Source organism: Diadema antillarum, unplaced genomic scaffold (assembly GCF_040938485.1).
Source record: "Diadema antillarum isolate AM-2024a unplaced genomic scaffold, OU_Dant_1.0 seq00000126_RagTag, whole genome shotgun sequence".
Lineage (NCBI taxonomy): Eukaryota > Metazoa > Echinodermata > Echinoidea > Diadematoida > Diadematidae > Diadema > Diadema antillarum.
In genome coordinates, this window is record NW_027271205.1 from 539,538 (window position 1) to 553,640 (window position 14,103).

A 14,103-nucleotide genomic window follows, 5' to 3' on the forward strand; every position below is an offset into this window, starting at 1 on the left:
CACACACACACACACACACACACACACACACACCAAGAAGAGAGTCAGTAAAAACTGAGCCTATATACTTGGTGGAAATCTCTAAAAGGAGGGGCTGCGTGCCAGCATGGCAGGGTCAAAAATCCAAAGAGATTATCTTTTGAGGTGATCCCTCAAGCGCAGCAGACGATGAGGCACTGATATCCCACACAACATTTACTTACATGAGGTGATTTTTTTCTTTTATTTTTTTTTGATTTGGCATTAAGTAAAATAAAAATTGTTTGGTGTATCCTTCGATTCAAATTGCCGTTTTATTGAAAGTCCTGGTATAATGGAAATGGCAGAACATTTCTGACTGCAGTATTGCTGAATAGTAATGTAGAATCAATAAGTATTATTAACATCGACATCTCTGAGTGTGAAAACAGTTCCATGGGAGAGTTGTGAGATAACATAACTTATATACTGTCAATAAAATGTGATTAATAATCTCATTGCGGTGCTTGCAACCAACATACCACTATTCCTATAAAGGAAATGCAAATCAGTGTAGTGTGATGGACTTTCTGATTTTGTTGAATTGACTTTTACAATAATGTATATTTTTTTTCTCTCTCTCTTCTTCTGTTAACTCAAACATGGAGTGGAATAACAAGACACGGTGCAATAACACAGGGATGCCAAGTTTAAAAAAAAATTATGAGTGAGATTTTCATGACTCAATGTCTCGGCGCGCGAATGTGTGCACGAGCGAGGGTGTGGGAGGGTTCCCCCCCCCCCTCCCACGGTAGGGAGCTTTTTCAATTTTTAGTTCTTAATGGAATATTGGTGCGATCAGGTGCAGACTTAAGTGACTATTTTTTACTTATTTTGAAAGATAAAAGGAAATTTTACCTTCAATTGCAACTGTCACTTTAATCTTTTGAGCTATGCTCATTATTACAGGCCCAAGTTGCAGACTTCGCCCGATGCGTGAGAAAAATGGGTGCCATGCGTGAGATCGTGAGACGGCCCCTAAAAGCTTGAGTGTGAGACTTGGTAGCTCTGAATAACATTCTTCAAAAATCGAGTGCTTCTGGAAATGACGAGTTCATCTGCACATTTCCCACCCGCTGTTCCTGGCGGAACTTTCCTGGAATATTATACCCCATAATGCCCTCGCATAGGTGGACTTTCGTGGAAATGGGAAAGGTTTGCATTGGGTGCTTGCCGCATCTGTATCATTGACATTGTAAAGACGTCCACGTCTGCTATAGGCCGCACTTAGCGAAGTATGCTTGATCTGCACGTCGTCACAAGGATATCGTCCAGTGGCGGATCCAGGAATTCCGTAGAGAGGGGCGCCTTTACAAAGGGGGCGCACGCACCCCTCCCCATTTCTTTTTTCCGTGGAGTTTTTATTTCTTTTGTTTTACAAAAAAAAAAAAAAAATAAAGGGGGCGGGGCGCCCGGTGCGCTCCCCCTATATTAGTTCCTATAGTCACCATTTTTATAGGCATCACGCACCTCTCCATACCCGGGCTCGCGGGCGGAGCAGAGGGCAGAGGTGGGTTGAGGTCCTGCAATAACACATAAATCATGATCATCCACATCTTTGGCCAGTATCAAGAAGGGGAGGGAATGGCAAAAAAACAAAAACAAAACAAAAGCACTGTAGAAAACCATGACTTTGGAGGTTTCTCATCTAGTACAGAGATATTATTCCCTTCTTGGGTAGGGCGCATTGACCATTGTGATCCAACCAACGACGAGCCCCCCCCCCCCCCCCCCAAAAAAAAAAAAAAAAAAAAAAAAAACGAAAAAAAAACCGGAAAAAAAAACGAAAAAAAAAACCCACACACACACTCCCCCGGGATGAGAGCATGGTATCCGCACGTCATCAGAAACTCTTTTATTCGCTTGTCTCGCCATTATTTAGGGGAAAAAAACAACCCGCTCATAACACCTCAAAAATCACAACATTATGATAACCAGGGAAGTTAGAAGACCCCCTAGCATGTATATCTTTTAATTTTTAAAGCGCCATGAGCACTGAAAAGTGGACCTGTGCGCCATACAAGTAGCCACTATATCCTTTTGTTATTATTATTGTTATTATTATTATCATTATTATTATTATTAGAAAAGACTACCAGTTGGTGTCATCGAATTGTCGTCTTATCGCCAGTCTTTCTTGTGTCTCTCCACACCCTTAGAAGAAAATATGTATCTTTATATACATAACTATATATATTTATACATCTATATATTTATATATATTATATAGGTCCTATATGATATATGATTTGGGGCCTATTATATAGTTATGTATTGTTATTTTGCCTCTTCGTATTTTTTTGTTTTTGTTTTTGTTTTTCGGTTTGGTTTTGTTTAGTTTTTTTGTGGCGTTTGCTTTTGTTTTTGTGTGTGTGTTTTCGGAGGCAACGAATATTTAATTCGCGGACCACAACTTACTGAGTACTTGACCCACTTTTTTGTCATCAGAAATTTTTCAGAGTAAATGTAGGACATTGTAAGTGCATGTAGTACTATCAAAGATCGTACTAGTTTCGTACACTAAAATCGATCTTTGGTACCATTCACCTGTTGCCGTTGTGGTTCCGACCAAAGAGCGGTTCCGACTTCCGAGCTTGTTCTCCCGTTCGCGTGTTTTTTTTAGACGGCGCAGATTGGGGACCCTAAAAATCTATTGGGGACCCTATCCCTAAACCTAACCCTAATCCTAATCCTAACCCTAACCATCAAACCCTAACCCTAACCCTAACCCTAACCCTAACCAAAAACCCTAACCCAACGTTTTTCCCATAGGTCTAACACGCGCCATGCCCCAATCTGTGCCGTCTTTAAAAAAAAAACGCCTCCCGTTCCAAGCCCAGCATGCACTGTTCAGCACGGTACGAAACGTGCGCGCACCCACCCTGTTTTCTACTCATGGATGTACGTGCACGTTATGCGTACGCGCGCTACGTGTCAAAGGGATTTTTGTTTGTAAACAACCCTCAGGATGGCCGAAGTGAATAGATGCGTAGTTTGTACTGAGTGTTGTGTGCAGTGGAAAACAACTGGAAAATTATCGCGTAGCTGCTAGGTTCGTCTGCGCTGCATGCAGCACGCACTGCGTGGTGCAAGTTGTGTGTTTCAAAACATACAATCCTCGTATACACACACACATACACACACGCAAGGGACGGACGTCAGGGGTGAGGAAGGCGAGCCTGGACCACGAAAAGGCATGCGAATTTGAAGGCCTATTTTGGCCCCATTCAAGCCTGGTCCTGAGCCGACAAGACGCCGACGCATCCTCAGATACCTCAAGAGTCATGTCATGATAATTTCAAGTCTGTTTATTTCTCGTTAGCACCACAATATATCCCCTTTTGCAGCGGTTCCTTTTCTCCTTTGACGCTTCATACTGCCTTCGCTCAGCGTGCGTATGACGACGGCTTCGGTAGTAGTTGTCTACGGCTGTGACTGTCGCCGCCGCTTGCCTTCTGTTTTGGGTAACGTAGATCCATGCGTCAATTTCGGCCTCGTCTACATCTCAACCAAACTCTTAAGAAAGTGTCCTTGCTTTCTACTTCTCGAACATTCCAAGCCGACCAACCACTTCCAATGAACTCCAGAGTATTTAGGTTAGTATCTCCATTTATCATAATACACGTACAATTGTATTAATATGCACTTCCTGTCTGTAGAACTAGCCGAAATCAATGAATGTCACCCAGGCCCCAGATCTGATGGCCATCACTCATCAGCTGTTTCTGTAGAAAACTGAGGTTGTATTCTGAGCCGAGCTGAGCTGAGGGTGAGGAGGCACAACCCTGTCGCTGTACAGAAGTCACGGCATCTGGTCGGGCTAGTAGGGCCTATTGTATGTTATTAAGATGAATGATGTTGCTTTAAATTACTTTGGCTGTTTACAATTTCATTGAATGAGAATATTCACGATGGTGCTATTTCAGTCCGGGAAACCCGCTCACGAGGCCTGCTCCCCCATACGAGCACTCCTCTGCCTCACGAGGCCTCCGGAGAGCCTCATGACGCTCCAGGGGAGAGAGACTCATGAAGCTCCCTGTTCACTTTTTATTCATCTCATATCTGACATATAAATTGTCGCAACTTTGCACAGTGATTTGTTGTTACACATGTCCACTATCCATGATGAAAAGAAGACAAAATTCTGTCTGTTTTTTTTTTTTACAACAATCGAGTTTTAATCAACCGATGCACAGCGACCCATCGAAACATGGGCGCCGGCGGGTTCGCTAAATGCAAGGCTGCCGCACCTAGTGCTGATTTTGCATTTTTTACAGCGAAATTTGGGATATTTTATGGATTTTTGGAGGTACTACTACTAAGGGACTTTACTGTTGTGAATGACAGTGCCAATGTTTGAAATGATGTGATATAAATGCATTTGTTGTGACAACAGAATTTGCGGGCTTGTGATTAGCAATAAGTGGATGGATTCTAGACGGCTTACTGTAGTTGATTTCTACTTGGTAGTACTAGTGTAAGACATCTACCCATTTTTATGCCCTGATTGACAGGAGCAATTTAATTTTTCCATACATTTGTAGAATTGTACCATTTTATGTTCGATCTGTGTCTATATCACTCAAATAGTATTAGTAGATAGCTATTTACTAAGTTTTAGACACTGTCTTACTAACAGTTGGTAGGCTTCTTTTTTTTTTCTGGACTTTGATCATACGATGTACTGCCACCAAGTACATGTACCCTACAGTAGGTCTACAAACTGGATGTAGAGTAGTTTAATAGCACCTCCCTTTTTTCTTCAAATGGAGCCATGGGTGGGTGCAGCAAGTTTTATAGTAGGCCATGTTATGCCTCTTCAGTTTCAGCTGCACATAGTTTAATAGTAAAATTTGCAGTGAGGTGTTTACTTGCACTATTCATCTGGGCACTTGACAAGCACAAGTACTTTGTATGTTATGCCAATGGGCAATCTGTACTAAATTGGAAGAAGAAATGTCAAGCTTGTACTTACTGTAGTACGTGTAGGGCTTGAGTCCAATATGGGTATCCCAGTTTGCCATTTTACAGTACAGTACATGTAGGTATCGTGTGTGACCATACAAAGTGTTGTATAATGTAGATCTTAAGTTGAGTGGAAATGTGTGTGAAAATGAACAACTAAAAGACTGAAAAGTTTCTGAAAGGGAAGCATTGTTGGGTCCTATTGCCAATTCCAAAGGCCTTATTATTGATATGTGACCATGGTGTTTCGTTTGTATTACTCACCATGTACTTTCATTATTACTTCGTACCTGTATACAATGTACACTTGTAAATTACCCCAAGTGTTCTTGTCAAACTTCACTTTATTAAAGTGGGCATAAACTTTCTCTACCCCTGAGTGGTTCTTATCGTTTTATTTATTTTTTTAATAAAGAGAGAGAAAAAAACACAGATTTCTTTCGAGAAGAAATGAACACAAATTCATGCAATTTGGAAAACAAAGCTTGGAAAGTTATCATTTAAAAAATTGTCACGACTTGTTTGAGATTCCCCCCTCCCCTTCCCACCAGTCATCAACTTTGGTATTCTAGTGGTCATGTTTGCTTTTTCTTGTCTGATTTTGTACGAATTTTTGTGAATTTATGTACTCTTTTGTTTCACAGCTTGGAATTAGAAATTATTTTCTGTGTTACTTAAAAAAGGTGAATTCTGTTTATTGACAATACTGACAGCTCAAAATTGGAATGATGTGCAATTGTTCTACTCAATCTGCTGATAGGCAAACTTTTGACAAGAGGACTGTGGACTTACAAAGATAACATCTCCTTTGACTTTAAGTGTAGGGTTGTTAAACTTTGGACAGTTAGGAGATTGTGAATATTGTAGATTAAAGCTTGTCTTAACTGTTTTATATCAAAGGTGATAGAAAGGTCAGTCCTTCCAGGGTTCTTTACTCAACACTGTTTAACCCTAAACAGGCCAGGCTTTTTTGGCTATAGGTGATTTCAACCTGCCCCCTTAGGGTTAAAGCTGTCCACATATGTGACCCTGCATCACAAAACCAACAAAAAGTTGCCAAACATGGATTTTTAGTTAAGGGCAGATTCTAAAAGAGCAGACTCTAAGCTTTAAAATGATGTATAACTCAGTTCAGATACAGGTAGACTCCCCTATAAACCTGCCTAAATACTGAAAAGAAAGCGCACACTCTGGAAAAGTGTGAATTGAGAAAAGAGGCTCTGTCTGAAGTACAGGGTCTATTCAAGCGCTTATTCTTTCACCAAGGAGCGCTAGCTGTGCGATGAAAGGGACAAAGCACAGGATGTCAACCATCGAAGCAAAAACAATGAAGGGATTATCAGATTAAGCTGAAATTCAGCATGGGCTTTTAACACGTTCTGTCCATTAATGCCAACTTTCAAAGCAGTAACATTACCCTTTCAAAAGTCATTACACTTCAAAGTGAAGAGTGTACAAAGGACTTCAAGGAAATGAAAAGGGGCCTCAAAACATACCTGATCATTCTACGCTCCCCAAAAAGGGGTTGTAGAAAAACTGCAAAAAACACACTTTGCCATTAGTGTTGTGATTCCAAACTAAAGAATAATGTAGAAGAAAGATAGCTCTTTCAGAAAATATGAAAAACTCAAGATTGACTGAGTTGACCCATTTCACCTGTTTTGAGTCCTCACATAAAATCAAGGGGTGCAACTTTTTGTTTGTTTTGTGATGCACGGTCATGTGTTACTGTGTGTTTGTGTACATCTTAAAGCCAGGGATTTTTGTGTGCATGAAACTTTCGCGAGGAGCCAAGATTTGCAAAAGTGTTTGTCTACACTAGGTATTAAATGCCAGTAGCAATTTGCAAAAGTTTCATGCCGTGAAAAAAGGCCTTCAGCTCCAATTCGTGAAAGTTTCATGCTGCGAATAGGTCTGGTTTTACAAAGTACATGTATGTGTGTATTTTGGGAGGAGAACCGGTGTTTTGAAGTTACTTCAATAGCATGATCAGAACTTTAATAGACATTTATTTTGTGTTTTGTGTAGCATTTTTCTGAGTGTACCACCTCTGATCACAGATTTATTGATCAGTGTCTGGTCATCAAGAATCAAAGTTGCCACTCGGAATCTTTAACCATGACTTTGATTTGTGACCACATGAATGAACTGAGTCCCTTGGGTACACAGACATTGAGACATGAATAAGCCTACACACACACATCTGAGAAAGAGTGTGTGGGACACAAGACACAATTCAGAAAAGTTCTCATAACATTGTGTTCAGTTCCACTGAACAGTAACATGTAACAAATTTGTAGCAGAAACTTCCTTTCGAAAACAATGCTTTTGAATATATGTAACATATACTTCTATTTTACTGAATGTACTATAGACTGGATGTTATTTTCTTCTTCTTCTTTTTTGAGGGGGAGGGGGGGGGGAGTAGAAAATCAGTCCTGAGGAAAGGCTCAAGAGAAACTGTTAAGTTCAGAAAGGCAGTATGAAATTTGATATCTGGCTATGACAGACATCTGACTTGATCCTTGTCAATCCAGCCAGGATTTTGTGTGAAGGTCAAGAGGTATATTGATGTTCTGTGGTATTTACATTGGATAGCAGTGCTCACAGTATGCATCCATCCTGTCCCTCCCTCCCTCCCCCATGCCCTCTGGCATGCGCAGAAGGGCTGCTGCCATTGAGGTCCGCGTCATCAATGTCACCGGGGATGAGGATGCTGAGTGAACAGTCGGATAGGGCAAGATTGACGCATTGATTTCACACGTCCATGAAATTACTTCGGCAGAATCTCTTCCAGAATGCTTTGGTCATGTGACGTCGACCACGTACACTGTAGTAGAAGGCAGGCAACAATGCATCTGTGCTTGTGTGAAACTATTATTAGACTTGACCTTTGTTAGATGGAAAGTGTCAACTGATACTGCGAGTATACGTCCACTCTGTTTGGGGGCCAATTCGTGAAATTGAATTGTTTGTAAATGTCAGCAAAATGCCAGTGATGTGGACAAACAGGATATGCAATGATATTGATGGAAGATAATGACTGGAGGCATGCAGAACATGGAGTGCTGGTGTGCAAAATTTGTTCTCCAGCATCTTTCAATAAATGACACTGACAGTTATTAGGAGAACAAAACTGTGGCAGATACAGTACAGTGTAGTAGTGAGAAAGTGACATCATGTCAAGTTGCTTGCAGAGCACTACACTGAGTCATAGTACACTGTAAGTGCTCTCAAGTGGGTATTCTTTTAATAGCAAGAGCTGTAGGCCTTCATGAAACAAGTGTGTCATTCTTATTTAAAGCTACAAGTTTTGATGCCAAATTGTTTAGTGCCTCAAAGAGCAGGATTTTTGTTTGGTTGTATATATACTGAACAGTATAGTGCTCTGAGTGTGAGACGTACTGGCTTCCTATTGATTTTGGTAATTTACACAAAGTGCTTGCTATTAATTGATACCGGTAGTTGTTTAAATGCTAAGTATGAACAGCATGAACTACATGTAGGTGATGTGTTACTTCCTATTGCCAAGAGAAGATACATACAATGCAGGTTACAGGCAACATTTCCCAGTACAAGGTAACCCTATAATGTAGTGCCAGGTCTCATATCATTGCCCTGTTCCAAGGTGACAACAGATGTTGTCCCATACTGGACATGATAACCGTGTGTGAACTCAGCTTCGTGGTATTCTCCCACTGCGTAGCTGTCACATGACTGCTTGTTTACCCCCATATGAGTTGGCAAGGGTCGTTGGGTGTATGAGGCGACATCACACATGGCTGCGTGATTAGCTGTCCGATCGATTTTTTTGTAATCGCCATCGCCCCTGAGTGATATCATGCAAGCAAACGGAAGAGTTGCTGGAGAAGATATCATATTGTGTTTTGGTTTGGAGCTGGTAGCACGTGTGAGATGCTGCTGTTGGTAGCTGGATAACACGTCCCATAGAGTGAGACGGAAGTTTGATCTAATAGATTGCTGCTTTTCTCCATTTGGATCTCACTGCCATGAAATCCAGGTACACAGTTCTCTGTTGTTGAACTTAGTAAATGAATGGGGACAGGGCTTGTTCTTGTGTGCAGGTACAGTATTTCTTCCACAAGAGAATGTTCAATTTTGCTGCTGAAGTGCAGTTTCTAATCCACCTTATAGTTTCTATTAATTTGTAATTGTTACCTGCTGTTTTGAGTTGACCCAAATTGTAGAAACTAAATTCTCAAATTATCAAATTAGGTTCAGTATGTGGTATGTTAATCATGGTCATCCTTGATTACCACACTTCATACTTTTTATGCACTTTAAGAATAGCAAAAAAAAAGTCCTTTTAATAGGGCCCCATTTTTCTTTCTTATATTTTCCCATAAAACAACAACAACAACAAAATAATAATTCTGTGAGTTCAGACTTTTTGTACCAAAATTGTCAATAAGGCCTGAATGGGAATTCTAGCATTTTTTATGCTAGTCATTAGGTATCACATGTCCCTATACAAACCACCAATTTCTCTTTCCCTCTCCTCAATTCATTGTGGAATATTTTGGATTTTGATCTTTCATTTGCTGTACATTTGTGTATGTGAGCAGATGTGTTTATCTGATGGGATGGGGTGTTCAATTCCAGTTCTTTGAGAGTCAAGAACAGGCAAGTTCTGACAAGATGTTACAGGCAATTAAAAAAAAAAAGAGAGAAACAAGGCTCTTCAATGTGTACTAAGGTAGAGCAAGGACCTTTAAAAAAGATTTGCTCTAATCCCAGGGACCCCCACCCACTCTGGAACAACATTGTTATATTTCAGTGCACTGGGAACAGTTGAAAGGCACCCTATTATGTAACAGCCTTTTGTTCTTTTTTCCTGATTGGCTTAGTAAACCCAGTGCTAGTGTAGTAAGCATGTTTGAAGTTGAGTAAAAAGTCTGTTCCCTGCAGAAATAGGCTCTCTGGGAGCCTATTGTTATTTTTCAGGGAATAGTAGCACTCATGGAACCCTTGTGTTTGTTCTTACTCACTGACAAAAGCAGGGTCCAACATACCAGGTGGCAGCTCTGACATCATCCCTTTGTTTGCTGAGCACACCCATGAGATTCCAAGTCCATGGCTAAGAGTATGAGGTCATTGGGCTTTATGGATTAAAAGGGTCTTTTGAGCAAATGGTGGGTGCACACACAAGGCAGAGTATAAACTGAGGTTAGAGTGAAGAGAAAAGAAAAGGCATGATCCCTGTCTTTTTATCTAGTTTTTTGAGGGGGGGGGGGGGGGGGGGGCTGGTAAGGAGATTACTGATTTTCCAGGGAAGTACAGAAAGAACAAGTTTGTCAGCTATTTTTGAGCATCAAATTAATACCAGTAGCTAAACTTGTGCATTTCCCTGCGTATATGGGGCTCACAGTCAGATACAGGGGGAAAAAAAAAACTTTCATGAGCATCACTGACAATGAGTACTAAAAATAAGGTGTTGGATGTAGATCCTTTTTTTAGGGATTTATAAAACTGTATATCCCTATATATTATATATTTCCATGTGTATATGCCTCTAAGAGATGTTTAATGTCAGAAATTAAACTTTCAAATGTTTTTTGTTTTGTTTTGTCTTGTTTTTGTTTTTCTCAGGTGAAGAGTGCCCTGTGAAATGTTTTGTTATTTCCTGGTAACCTACAGCAATAAAAGTTGCTTGTGTAAAACTTCCCAGGATTATGAATGGGTGGATATGAAATACAAAATTGTAGTATCCTACCTGTATTAGCCAATAGTTGTTGGGGAAATCCCGAAATGGAATCGCAATTTGCAAGTGGAACTATGTTGTTGGAGTGTTGTGTTGTTTTTTTTTTTCATGAATTTAATTTGTATTGACAATGGAGAAGTGGTGCAATCAGAGATTTGTGAATGGTTTTGACTGAAGTCAGGATAGTGTGTAGGATTGTTCAGCCAAGCATTTAAACTGAGTGGCAAGTGGAACACTGTGTCTCATTATGAGTCTGTTCTGGGGATACATGCAGCTTGTGTGATAAGGTATAGTGCATGTTACTATTTGTATGTTGTACATTTATTCATCGGCAAATAGTGACAAATGCATCTACCGTACTGGTTTGCTTTTGATGCTGAGTGTAATTGAAAGTAAAAATCCTTGGGTTTCCTCAGTCAAATTTGTGTGCATAATAATAGCAAAATACATGCTGTACTTCACATACTGTGCAAGCTACTATACATTGTACCTCATCAGTCATGGAACAGCTTGTAATATCAAAGAGCTTTGTAACGTTGTGTTGATACATGTAGCAACAACCCCCCCCCCCCCCCCCCCCCACACACACACACACACAGTGTGCCATATTTATTTTTTAGGCCTATTTATTTGTAGATTCATATTTTGATGGTGTACTAAGATGACAACATGACCCAGTTTGGAAGTCATTTAAAAATTTATGTTCATCATAGCTACTGGTTTAGCATTTACAAAACTCTGGTGCTGTCATATACAATGTATGTACAGTATAGTTATGTTTACAGTACTGTCTATACATCATATATTTCTGGAATAGGAATTTGTATGACAATTTTGCAAGTGGTTGAATTTGCAATTGAGAACCACTGTGATGGAATGAAAAAAGTCACATAAAAGTGCTATCCCTTTTCAGCTTTTCAGGAGAAAAGTTGGTGATGGTTTTCCACCTTTGAGATGAGGGATACTGTAGCTCATTTCTGCTACAGGAGGCAGTATTTTCCATGATATAAATTTCGCAAATATCTGCCAGCTTGCAAACATTCAGCAAAATAAAAACACTAGGAGATATACAATACCACTTGCACAAAAATCATGTCACAGGAGTTAAAATCAAAACATTAAAAAAAAATATATATTATACATAGGCCTACTATAAATGATCAATCAGTGTATACTTTACATTGTAGTCTTTCTCCAAGGGATAATAATGCTTAAATGTAGGCCTCAAAGTACTGATACCTTGATACTGCCTGTATTTATTTTCGTTTTGATAGTTATTTCTCCATACAGACACAGTATGTCATTGCTGTCCTTGCTCATAGACATACAGTATTCAGAAACATCATGGAACCTTGCACGGGTTGCATAGATCTATACTTAGACAGCCCAGCTGTTGGAGACTGGATGGGGAAAGGGATTAGCCAGGCGGATGATTCACCACACAGGATCTTCCCTTTTCTCCAGTTTCAATGTAGCAAGATGGCAATGCTGACTTTTATAGGGTGCTTCATCACAGTCCTCATAAACAACAACAAAAATGATATTATATACATGTACTTGAGAGGTGACAGCATTATCACCATCTTTCTCTAATTCGTGTTTAGATTGTGACCTTTGTCACTGCACTGAGAAAATGTATGGAACTTTTTGTGAGTTTTGTAATGTCTTTAGTTTGTGGGTCTAATGTTAATGAAACTATCACTCTTTTGAGTATATGATTTAGTTCCGTAAAGTTAACTTGAATATAATGTGGAATTTCTCTTAAAGGACAAGTCCACCTTCACATACATAAGGATTGAGAGAATGCAGCAATATTAGTAGAACACATCAATGAAAGTTTGAGGAAAATTGGACTATCCGTTCAAAAGTTACGAATATTTTAAGTATCTACGCAGTCACTGCTGGAAGAGAAGACTACTACAGTGAATGATGTCACATGCGTACAACTATATAAGGAAAATAAAAAGAGAATTTCACAAAACTTTACTTTTTGAATAAAGTGCACATTTCTTCGACTTGCTACTGACGTATGTTAAGGGTAATATTATTCCCCCTGCCTTCTGAAAGAGAGAAGTCGAGTGTTCTTTTGTTATGCGAGAAAAATGGAAACATGTTGTATTTTCTTTATTCTTTCTTTATATCGTTGTACTCATGTGACATCACAAGCCATAGTAGTCTTTTCATCCAGCCGTGACTGAGCAGAAACTTCAAAAATTCATAACTTTTTAACGGAAAGTCCGATTTTGCTCAAACTCTTACTGATGTATTCTACTAATATATCTGCATTCACTCAACCCACATGTCTATGAAGGTGAACTTATCCTTTAAATAATCACCCCCTTCACTGAGATGATGGGGGGGGGGGGGTGGATGGGGTAGAATTGTAAGGAAGCTACTCTGCTGACAAGACTTGAAAATAATGATTAAAAAAAGGAAGACCAACTGACCTGTCAAGGCTCTGTGAGTAAAGTTCAGTAATTTCGTCTCAGTCGAGCCACCGCTGCGTAAAATGTGTCTTTTCTTTGTGTTTTTTTTCCTTTTTTTTTTTGTCGTGGGGGGGGGGGGGGGGAGGGGGTTCCTCAGATTGAAGTTTGGTGAGATCACGTGTGCATTCCTATCATGTGCCAAGAAAGAAAGGAACATCAATCGTACCGTCTAGTACCCGTAAACGAGCAAGAACGTGATATTGCAGCAATACCATATTAAAAGCAAGTATTGCGTCTGTGAATAAAAAAGGAGGAAGAAACTTGAGGGGAAAAGGGAATTGTAGTACTGTAGGTAAGAGACTTTGAAGTCATGTGAGTATAAACAGTGATCTTGCTTGAGCAATACCCCTTGTTTGCTTAGAGTATGAGTTTTGGGTATGTTGCCAATCTCACATTTTCTCAGTGGAGATGATTTCTTCCTGACTTCAAGGAAATTGATTCTTTCCAGCAAAGCCAGGATAAATCAATCATTGATACAAATATGTATGAAATGAAAGAGGATGTTTTTTCTTCGTTTTCTGAGATCTGTCATCATTTCACTCAAGGAAGACACTTTTTGCAAAGTCCCTAAGGCTACTGTCTTTACTTTTCCCATTTTCCAAATACATCATATAATATAGGGGATTATGCAGTAGAAACTTTGTGATTTGTTGACATTTGATTTGTTTTAGTTAAACTTCATCAAAATCTCAATCTTTGTGGTAACTGCTTGAAAGATGGTACGGTGATTGACTTGAAATATAAGCACTATCCATTCAATCAATGGAGCTTGGTAAATGCCCCACTCCATGATGGGATTGATCTACAGTATTTAGTCCTACGTGGATGCTCATGTGTTTACATCAGATCAATTTGATATGATACCCCTGTTGTTACGTGGCACCCAGCCAACCCTGCTACGTTTTCCAGCGA

At 39.7% G+C, this 14,103-nt stretch overlaps 1 protein-coding gene across 3 annotated transcripts in view; it reads left to right on the forward strand.

Annotated features, from left to right (window-relative positions):
* Window positions 1-3,181: 3,181 nt before the first annotated feature.
* Window positions 3,182-14,103, forward strand: part of LOC139727338 (MAP kinase-interacting serine/threonine-protein kinase 1-like) — a 29,356-nt gene continuing 18,434 nt past the window's right edge. The window contains exon 1 of one of the 3 annotated variants that reach the window (XM_071638295.1): window positions 3,182-3,614. The gene's annotated coding sequence lies outside the window, so the exon portion shown is untranslated. Of the gene's footprint in view, window positions 3,615-8,878; window positions 9,005-10,962; window positions 10,993-14,103 lie in introns of those variants that run through there. The other 2 variants (XM_071638297.1, XM_071638298.1) reach the window with 2 other exon arrangements.